Source organism: Gossypium hirsutum, chromosome A06 (assembly GCF_007990345.1).
Source record: "Gossypium hirsutum isolate 1008001.06 chromosome A06, Gossypium_hirsutum_v2.1, whole genome shotgun sequence".
Lineage (NCBI taxonomy): Eukaryota > Viridiplantae > Streptophyta > Magnoliopsida > Malvales > Malvaceae > Gossypium > Gossypium hirsutum.
In genome coordinates this window covers 91,297,439-91,305,758 of record NC_053429.1, presented here as the reverse complement: position 1 = coordinate 91,305,758, position 8,320 = coordinate 91,297,439, and positions in this window count along the sequence as shown.

Here is an 8,320-nt window from a genome sequence, read left to right as displayed (position 1 = left end):
AGACTAGTTTTTTTTGGATTAAAGTAAAATATATATATCCTTAGTAAAAAAAATCATAAAAGCAATCAAATCCTTATAAAAAAATTTCAATTAAACTCTCAATTATCTAAAAAAATTAATTGATCCATTCATTTTTGACCGATTTGATCATTAATGAAAATTAATAAAAATACACATTCATAAAGAATTTAAACAAATAAATGTTTAAATTTATCTAAATGTGGATATTAATTTATCTAAATTCATTCTAAATAAGTATTATAAGAATTATAAAAATATATATCAGAAATTATTAAAAATTAGGGTAAATGTAAAAGGATAAAAGGCAAAAATCATAAAAAAATTTCACCATATTTTAGTCTATATATATCATCACCTCTCGTTTTAACCTGCAGCTGAAGGAGTCATATTCATATATATATATATATGATTTTTATTTAATAAATGATAATTTTTATAATTTTTTTACAATTTTTTACTCATTAAAAATCAACTTAGATAAAAGGGGGTCGAGATTCAAATAAACTTTGATGTTATTATTTTATATTCATTCTAGATGTACATTTTCATTAGATTTTTTTATATTTTTTATTATTTAGAATTTTATTATTTTAATTTTTTTTTGCTAACGTGGCATGCCATTTAAATTGGGCAAACTAGTCAATGATTGTTAACGGTCAAACTAGTCAATGTCATTTAATGTTAAAGAAAGAGACCAATTAACTTTTTGGGATCATTGGGGAATTAATTGGATGCACGCTTTTCATAAGGATTTAATTGATTTTCTAATTTTTTTAGTAAGAGTTTTTTTTAACCTTTTAGCTTTTTTTTTCCTAAAAAAAATGTTCAACTTAGCTTCCTCATACGATAGGTATATCATGTTTAACATTTGATTAAGTATTTAAAATATGCTCCATATTAGGTTGGAGCTAGCATCAAATGCCTAAGTTGATAGCTAGACTGATGGAAGGGCCTAATTAATTTAATATTGATACTTTGATGACTCAATTAGAATATTATAAATTTTGGAGACTAATTTAAAATTTTGATTATAGTTTAGAGGTATATGGTGCAATCCAAATTTCTCAAAAACTAACATTAGAGTTCTAATTGGTCATGCATTTTCTAATCTAATTTTCTTTTTAACCATATTGTGTGCATACTTCTCTTTAGACAGGAAAAAAAAGTTAACTCCCCTTACCATGCTCATTTCGAATTCAGATTGCATAATTTTCACAAACTCTTCTTTACCCTTTTGAGAGATTAAGCCAAAGATGATATCCTTTACCTAAATTTAGGCCGCACTAATAGTATCTTTCTCCTTCTAAATAAATAAAGTCTTATCAACATTCCCCTTTTGGTAACCTCGTTGAAATAGAAACCTAAAAGTCTCTCATTTCATGCCCTGTGTAACATCTTTAGTCCATCTTCGTCGTCAGATTAGGGTTACAGAGTATTACCGAACAAACGAAAATATTTAAACTTAATACCATTCAATAATATAAGCATATCATAAAGCATTCATATACATACATATTATCCTTAGATCGAGCCCTCGAGGCCCTATAAATATCTTAGAAACAAATCAGGACCAATTGGAAACAATTCGAAAAGTTTAGTAAAAAGATGTAAAATTTGCAAAACAGGGGTTGCATGGTCGTGTGCCTCACACGACTAAGACACATGTCCATGTCTCAGGCCATCTAACCTTCGAAATAGGGACACACGATTGTGTCCTCACCCTGTTTCCTCACCCATGCAACTCTCTGAGTAAGGTCACATGGCCATGTCACATGCCCGTGCGCCAGGTCGTGTAACTCTCTGACTTGAACCCGTTTGAAAACTTCAGATGGCACATGGTTATATTTCCAGGCCGTGTGTCTCACACGGTTGAATTACACACCTGTGTCTCAAGCCGTGTAAACCTAAAATTTACCTATAATCTAGCCATTCCACAAGCAATTCACACCTAACCAATCTAACCATTTAATCCTGCATCTAATGAACATAAACATCATTCACCAGTACACAAACATGTCATTTTAATGTCCTAAATCAACCAAACAATGTTCCATTCATAGACACCACAATTATATCAAAACATCAACAACTAAAGCATATCAACATTTATTCATTTCATGCATAGCAACTTAGTTCAAACATATACCAAAACATACCACAAGTATTCGCTTTCATACCATTTTAATTACACCAAAAAGAAGCATATTTACAAGCATGTTAAAATACCAATTGACATAGATTAGTAAAGTATCAAATAGTGCCAAACCAACATATTTAGCCACATATACATGCGACTACCCTAAGAGGCATAAAAACTACCAACTTCGATAGATAATGTAAGCCGGTTGATTGATCCTTCCAAAATGTCAGCAACAGTTCTCTACAAAACAACCCACGAGAATCGGTAACTTTACTTATCTTAGTAAGATCATAGTATTACATTCAATCTAGCACAATTAGATATAATCCGTATACTATTAGATTTCAGGGTCACTAGAGAATAAACAACACATGTAAATGCGTTCAGGGGTACCGAAGTGCAAACAGGGGCACACATGTGCAAACACGAGTACCGAAGTACAAACAGCGGACTTATGTGCAAACAGGGGTACCGAAGTACAAACAGGGGCACGTATGTGCATTCAGGGGTACCGAAGTACAATCAGGGGCACATATGTGCAAACATTCAATAATTAACTATCGACATTTAACTGAGGAACTATAATGTAAAAGTATAAGTAGAAATTCATTTACATATTGAAACACTATGAACTTACCTTCTATTTGAATCCAAACAACACGCATGGACTAATCCGCTATTTTCCCTTTTCCTCAGTTATTATATTTTTTATCCAAGTTTTGATCTATATAATAATTAAAAACAATATATTAATCTCATACATATGTCACAATCCATTCAATGTCTATAGCCTTTAAATTTTCATTATTTACACATTTTTCCTAAACTTTTACATCTTTTGCAATTTAGTCCTTTGAACCGAAAATCATCAAATTAGCCATTTCCAAAGAATCAAATTATAGCCTAATACACTAAGCCCTTTAACCGTCCATACTCTACATTAAATTCACTATTAAACCTTGTAATTTTTTTATTTTTACAATTAAATCCTTAACTCAAAATTTAACAAAAATCATTTTATAAAACAACCAAATACCACAATCAAAGTTTCAAACACATAGCCATCATAAAAAATATTCAAGATTAATCAATGGAAACTTCTAAAATTTTTAACAGATTCAGAAACAAAGGTATGTGCGAGATAGACTTAGTTGTAATGATCTCAAAAACATAAAAATTACAAGAAATAGGTGAATAATTAGCTCACATGCAGAAGGAGAAGATAATCGAAGCTGGAAGCTCCTCCAATGGTGATTTTGGTTGTCAAAAACAAGAAAAGAAGGAAGATGATACCTTATTTACTTTTAATTAACTTTAAATTTTAACCTAATTATCAAATTACAATTTTAACCTTAAAAATTCATGGAAAATTCATTAAAACCTATCCATGCATATCCACTAACTTAACAATTGGTATATTTACCATTCAAGTTCATTAACATCCCTTTCCATAATCATTTAGCCCTTTTAACTAATAGAATCCAACTTTTACACTTTTTTGATTTAGTCCTTTTTACCTAATTAATCATTCAAACATTAAAATTTCTTAACGAAACTTTACTATGATCTTAATAATACCCCAAACACTGAATAAGTAATAAAATAATAATTCGCTCATTGAATTTGTGGTCTCAAACCACTGTTTCTGTTATCATTAAAAATGGGTTGCAACAACTCTCCCCCCTTAGAAAATTTTGTCCTTAAAGTTGTTACCTGAAAATAGATTCGAATATTGTAATTTCATCGATTCTTCGATTTCCTAGGTAGCGTCTTCAGCACTATGCCAATGCCATAAAATTTTTACCAATGGTACTCGTTTATTTCGAAGCTCTTTGACTTCCCGAGCCAAAATTTTTACTGGTTTTTCAAAATACGTCAAATCTGGCTGCAAATCAACTTCACCATGAGAAATCACGTGTGATGGATCAGATCTGTACCATCTTAGCATTGAAACATAGAATACATTATGATGTTTCTCGAGTTCAGGAGGCAAAGCTAGTCTATAAGCCATAAGGCCGACTACTTCAATAATCTTGTACAACCTAATAAGTCTTAGACTCAGCTTTCCTTTCATGACAAAATGTAACACTTTCTTCCACGGAGAAACTTTTAAGAATACTCGACGCTAACAACAAACTCTATATCCTATCTTTTCAAATCTGTGTATGATTTCTGACGATCAAATGCAACTTTTAAACTATCTTGAATAATTCAAACCTTTTATTCAGTTTCTCAAATCAAATCAATCCTTACCATTTTGGATTCGCTTAACTTAGACCAATACAATGGCATTTTACATTTTCTTCCATATAAAGCTTCAAACGATGCCATTTTATACTGGACTGATAACTATTATTATAACCGTACTCAGCTAGCGATAAATATTTTTCCCAGCTACCTTCAAATTCGAGTGTACAGCATCGTAACATATCTTCCAAAATCTGTATTACTCGTTCTGATTGCCCATCCATTTGAGGATAAAACGCGATACTAGAGTTGAGTTTAGTGCCCAAAGCCTCGTGAAGTTTACTCCAAAACCTTGATGTAAATCACGAGTCATGAGAAAAAATAATAGATGTTGGAACTTCGTGCAATCTCACAATCTCTGACACATATAATTCAACTAACTTGTCAAATGAGTAATACGTTCTGACTTGAATAAAATGGGCCTACTTAGTTAATCTGTCAACAATCACCCAGATCGAGTCTTTCTTTTTCGGAGTTACAAGCAAACCAAATACAAAATCCATCGTGACTCGTTCCCACTACCATTCAGGGATCATAATAGGCTTTAATAATCCCGATGGTACCTGATCCTATGCTTTTACCTACTGACAAATCAAACATTTGGCTACAAACTCACAAATCTCATGTTTCATACCTGACCACCAGTACATCTGTTTGAAATCACAATACATTTTTGTGCTACCCGAATGAATAGAATAGGTACTACTATGAGCCTCTGACAAAATATCATGTTTCAAATCTAAACTGTCTAGAACACAAATTCTATCGCGGTAAAACAATGTATCATCATAACCAATGTTGTATTCAGTATTCAAATTACCCCGAACCAAGTTTCGTTTCATTATCAACTTCGTATCATCATTTTACAATTCTTGAATTTGTTGTAGAAACAAAGGTTTAGTATTTAATTCTACCAATAAGGAACCATCAGCATTCAAAGCCAAATGAGCATTCAACACTCGAAGTGCAAACAATGATGACTTTCTACTAAGTGCATTCGCAACCACATTAGCCTTTCCCAGATGGTAATTAATAACCAAATAATAATCTTTCAGTAGTTTTAACCAACGTCACTACCTCAGATTTAGCTACTTCTGGGTCATTAAATATTTTAAGCTTTTGTGATCAGTATACAAATGACATTTCTCGCCGTATAAATAATGCCTCCAAATCTTCAAAGTGAAGACAATTGTGACCAGTTCAAGATCGTGAGTAGGATAATTCTTTTAATGTGACTTTAACTGCCGAGAAACATAAGCTACTACTTTACATGACTACATTAACCCATAACCTAAACCATTAAGAGACGCATAACTATAAACCACATATGCTGTTCTAAATTCAGGCTGAGTTAATACTGGAGCTTCTGTTAACAAGCTTTTTAGTTGATAAAAAATTTGTTGACACTTATCAGACCAAGCAAATTTGATGTTTTTTTTCTAATAACCTGGTCATAGGTGAAGCAATGATTGAAAATTTTTTAACAAATCGACGATAGTATCCAGCTAATCCCAAGAAACTTCGAACTTCAGAAACGTTCTTTGGAATTTTCCGTTCAACAATCGTAGATTTTTATTTGGATAAACTTTGACTCCAACCACAGATATGACATGTCCCAGAAAATCTACTTCTTGCAGCCAAAATTCACATTTACTAAATTTTGCATATAATTATTTTTTTCACAAGGTTTGCATCACAACTCTTAAATGTTCCGCATGATCTACCTCGTTCAGTGAATAAATCAGAATGTCATCAGTGAATACCACAACAAACCGATCTAAATATGGTTGAAACACCTAATTCATCAAATCCATGAATGCCGTAGGGGCATTACTCAAACCAAATGGCATTACCAAAAATTCGTAGTGACCATATCTAGTTCTGAATATAGTTTTTGGTACATCTCGCTCTTTAACTCGCAGCTGATAATACCCAGATCTCAGGTCAATCTTTGAAAACACTGTAGCTGCTTTTAACTTATCGAACAAATTATCTATACGAGGTAATAGGTATTTATTCTTAATGGTGGCTCTATTCAACTGTTGATAATCTATACATAGTCTCATTGATCCATCTTTCTTCTTCACGAACAAAATTGGAGCACCCGAAAGTGACACACTTAGTCAAATAAATCCGCAATCTAACAACTATTGCAACTGCATTTTAACTCTTTTAGTTCTGTAGGAGCCATCTTGTACGGTGTTATCGAAATTGGAGCTGTTCTAGGTAGAAGTTCGATCACAAACTCCACTTCTTGAGTAGGTGGCACCCCAAAAAGTTCCATAGGAAAAATGTCAGTATACTCTTTGACTATCGGTACTTGCTGAATTTTTTACTCAGCCACCTTCGAATCAAGAACGTAGGTTAAATAAGCATCGCATCCCTTTCTAATCAATTTTTGACCTGACAGTGCTGAAATTACATTTGATATGCTGTTACACCCCAAACCCGACCCAGACGTTATGGCCGGACCCGACGTGTCACATTAAAGTTTTTAAGAAAACCCATGCCTCTTTCAACGTCCTTCTTAGTGTTTTAAAAGATAGTCTTTGCTAAGTTAATAAAGTGAATGGAAGCTGTGCTCCAGGTAGGTATCCGAAACAGAGGAGGTGAGCCATGAAGGCTGCTTAAGTACCAAGCTCTTGATTGGATCCAATCCTAGACATGCCCACAACCATTGCCACACTTTGGCGCGAGGTTAGATTTTGGAAAAAATCGAGTTGGAATTCACTTAAGTAGATATTTTTGATAAACCGATTAGTTGTATCGTTGCGTTATTTTGAAAACAAGTATCATTTTGAAAATGCACCCTAAGTCTAACACATTATGGATTGTTATCAGTAAAATATAGAGTATAAAATAAAATAATCCCAGAAAAATAATTAAAATGGCCTTATTACAACTCAAAACCAAATAATAATAATTAAGATAAAACTTATAAAAAAAAAGCCAGTTACTTATTGCAAAGTTCGAAAGTGATCACCACGACCACTCTGAATCCCCTCCGGCTCCAAGTCTCCACATCAAGGCTCACCTGCAAGGTTAAGGAAAGGGGTGAGTTTGGAAACTCAGTGTGCAACAAGCCCCTTTCGAAGCCCAAACTAGTATCAGCATACTGGGCCTAAGCCCTAATTCAGTCTCGACATATACTGGGCCGAAGCCTTTCGTTTAGCGATTACTGGGCCGAAGCCTTTTCATAACCCAAATCACTGGGCCGAAGCCTTTACTGTAAACGGTATGGCCCATAGGCCCATTTCAATATCACATGAAATACCAATGAATGTATACAAGCCCATTTGGGGAGACTACTCAACCCACCATCCACTACTCTTCACCCGTACCAACCAAGCTCTCCATGTGGGGAATAACTCAACCCACCCAACCAAACTCTCCACTGGCAGCATAGCTGCTTTATAAAATAACTGGAGGCCTAGCCTCTTTTAATAATTGGGGCAAAGCCCTTTTTGGTAAACTGGGGCAAAGCCCTTTTCGCACTTCCTCTATTTATATAAAACCCAACCCATGCATATAATGAGTATATCATAGCATATCATGTGCATCTCATAACATATCATGTTCATATCATGTCATATCATGTATAACAATATCTAATGCATCATATTCAGAATTAAACCCTAAGGGGTATAATGGTCATTTTTACCTAGGGGCAAAATAGTCATTTTTCATATTATAAGGGTAATTTCATAATTTTACCAAATATCAGGGTTTTCCACATTCATTAACAATTAAAAATATTTCCGAGTGTTTAAACAATAATCTTTAACCCACTTTATCAAAATCGGGCTTTTGGGCCCAAAACACCTAATGGGCCCTACGAATGTCGTTTTAGCCCACTAAGCCCACTTAACCCAAATTTTACAACAGTACTAACCGTGTTAACATGCAAATTTT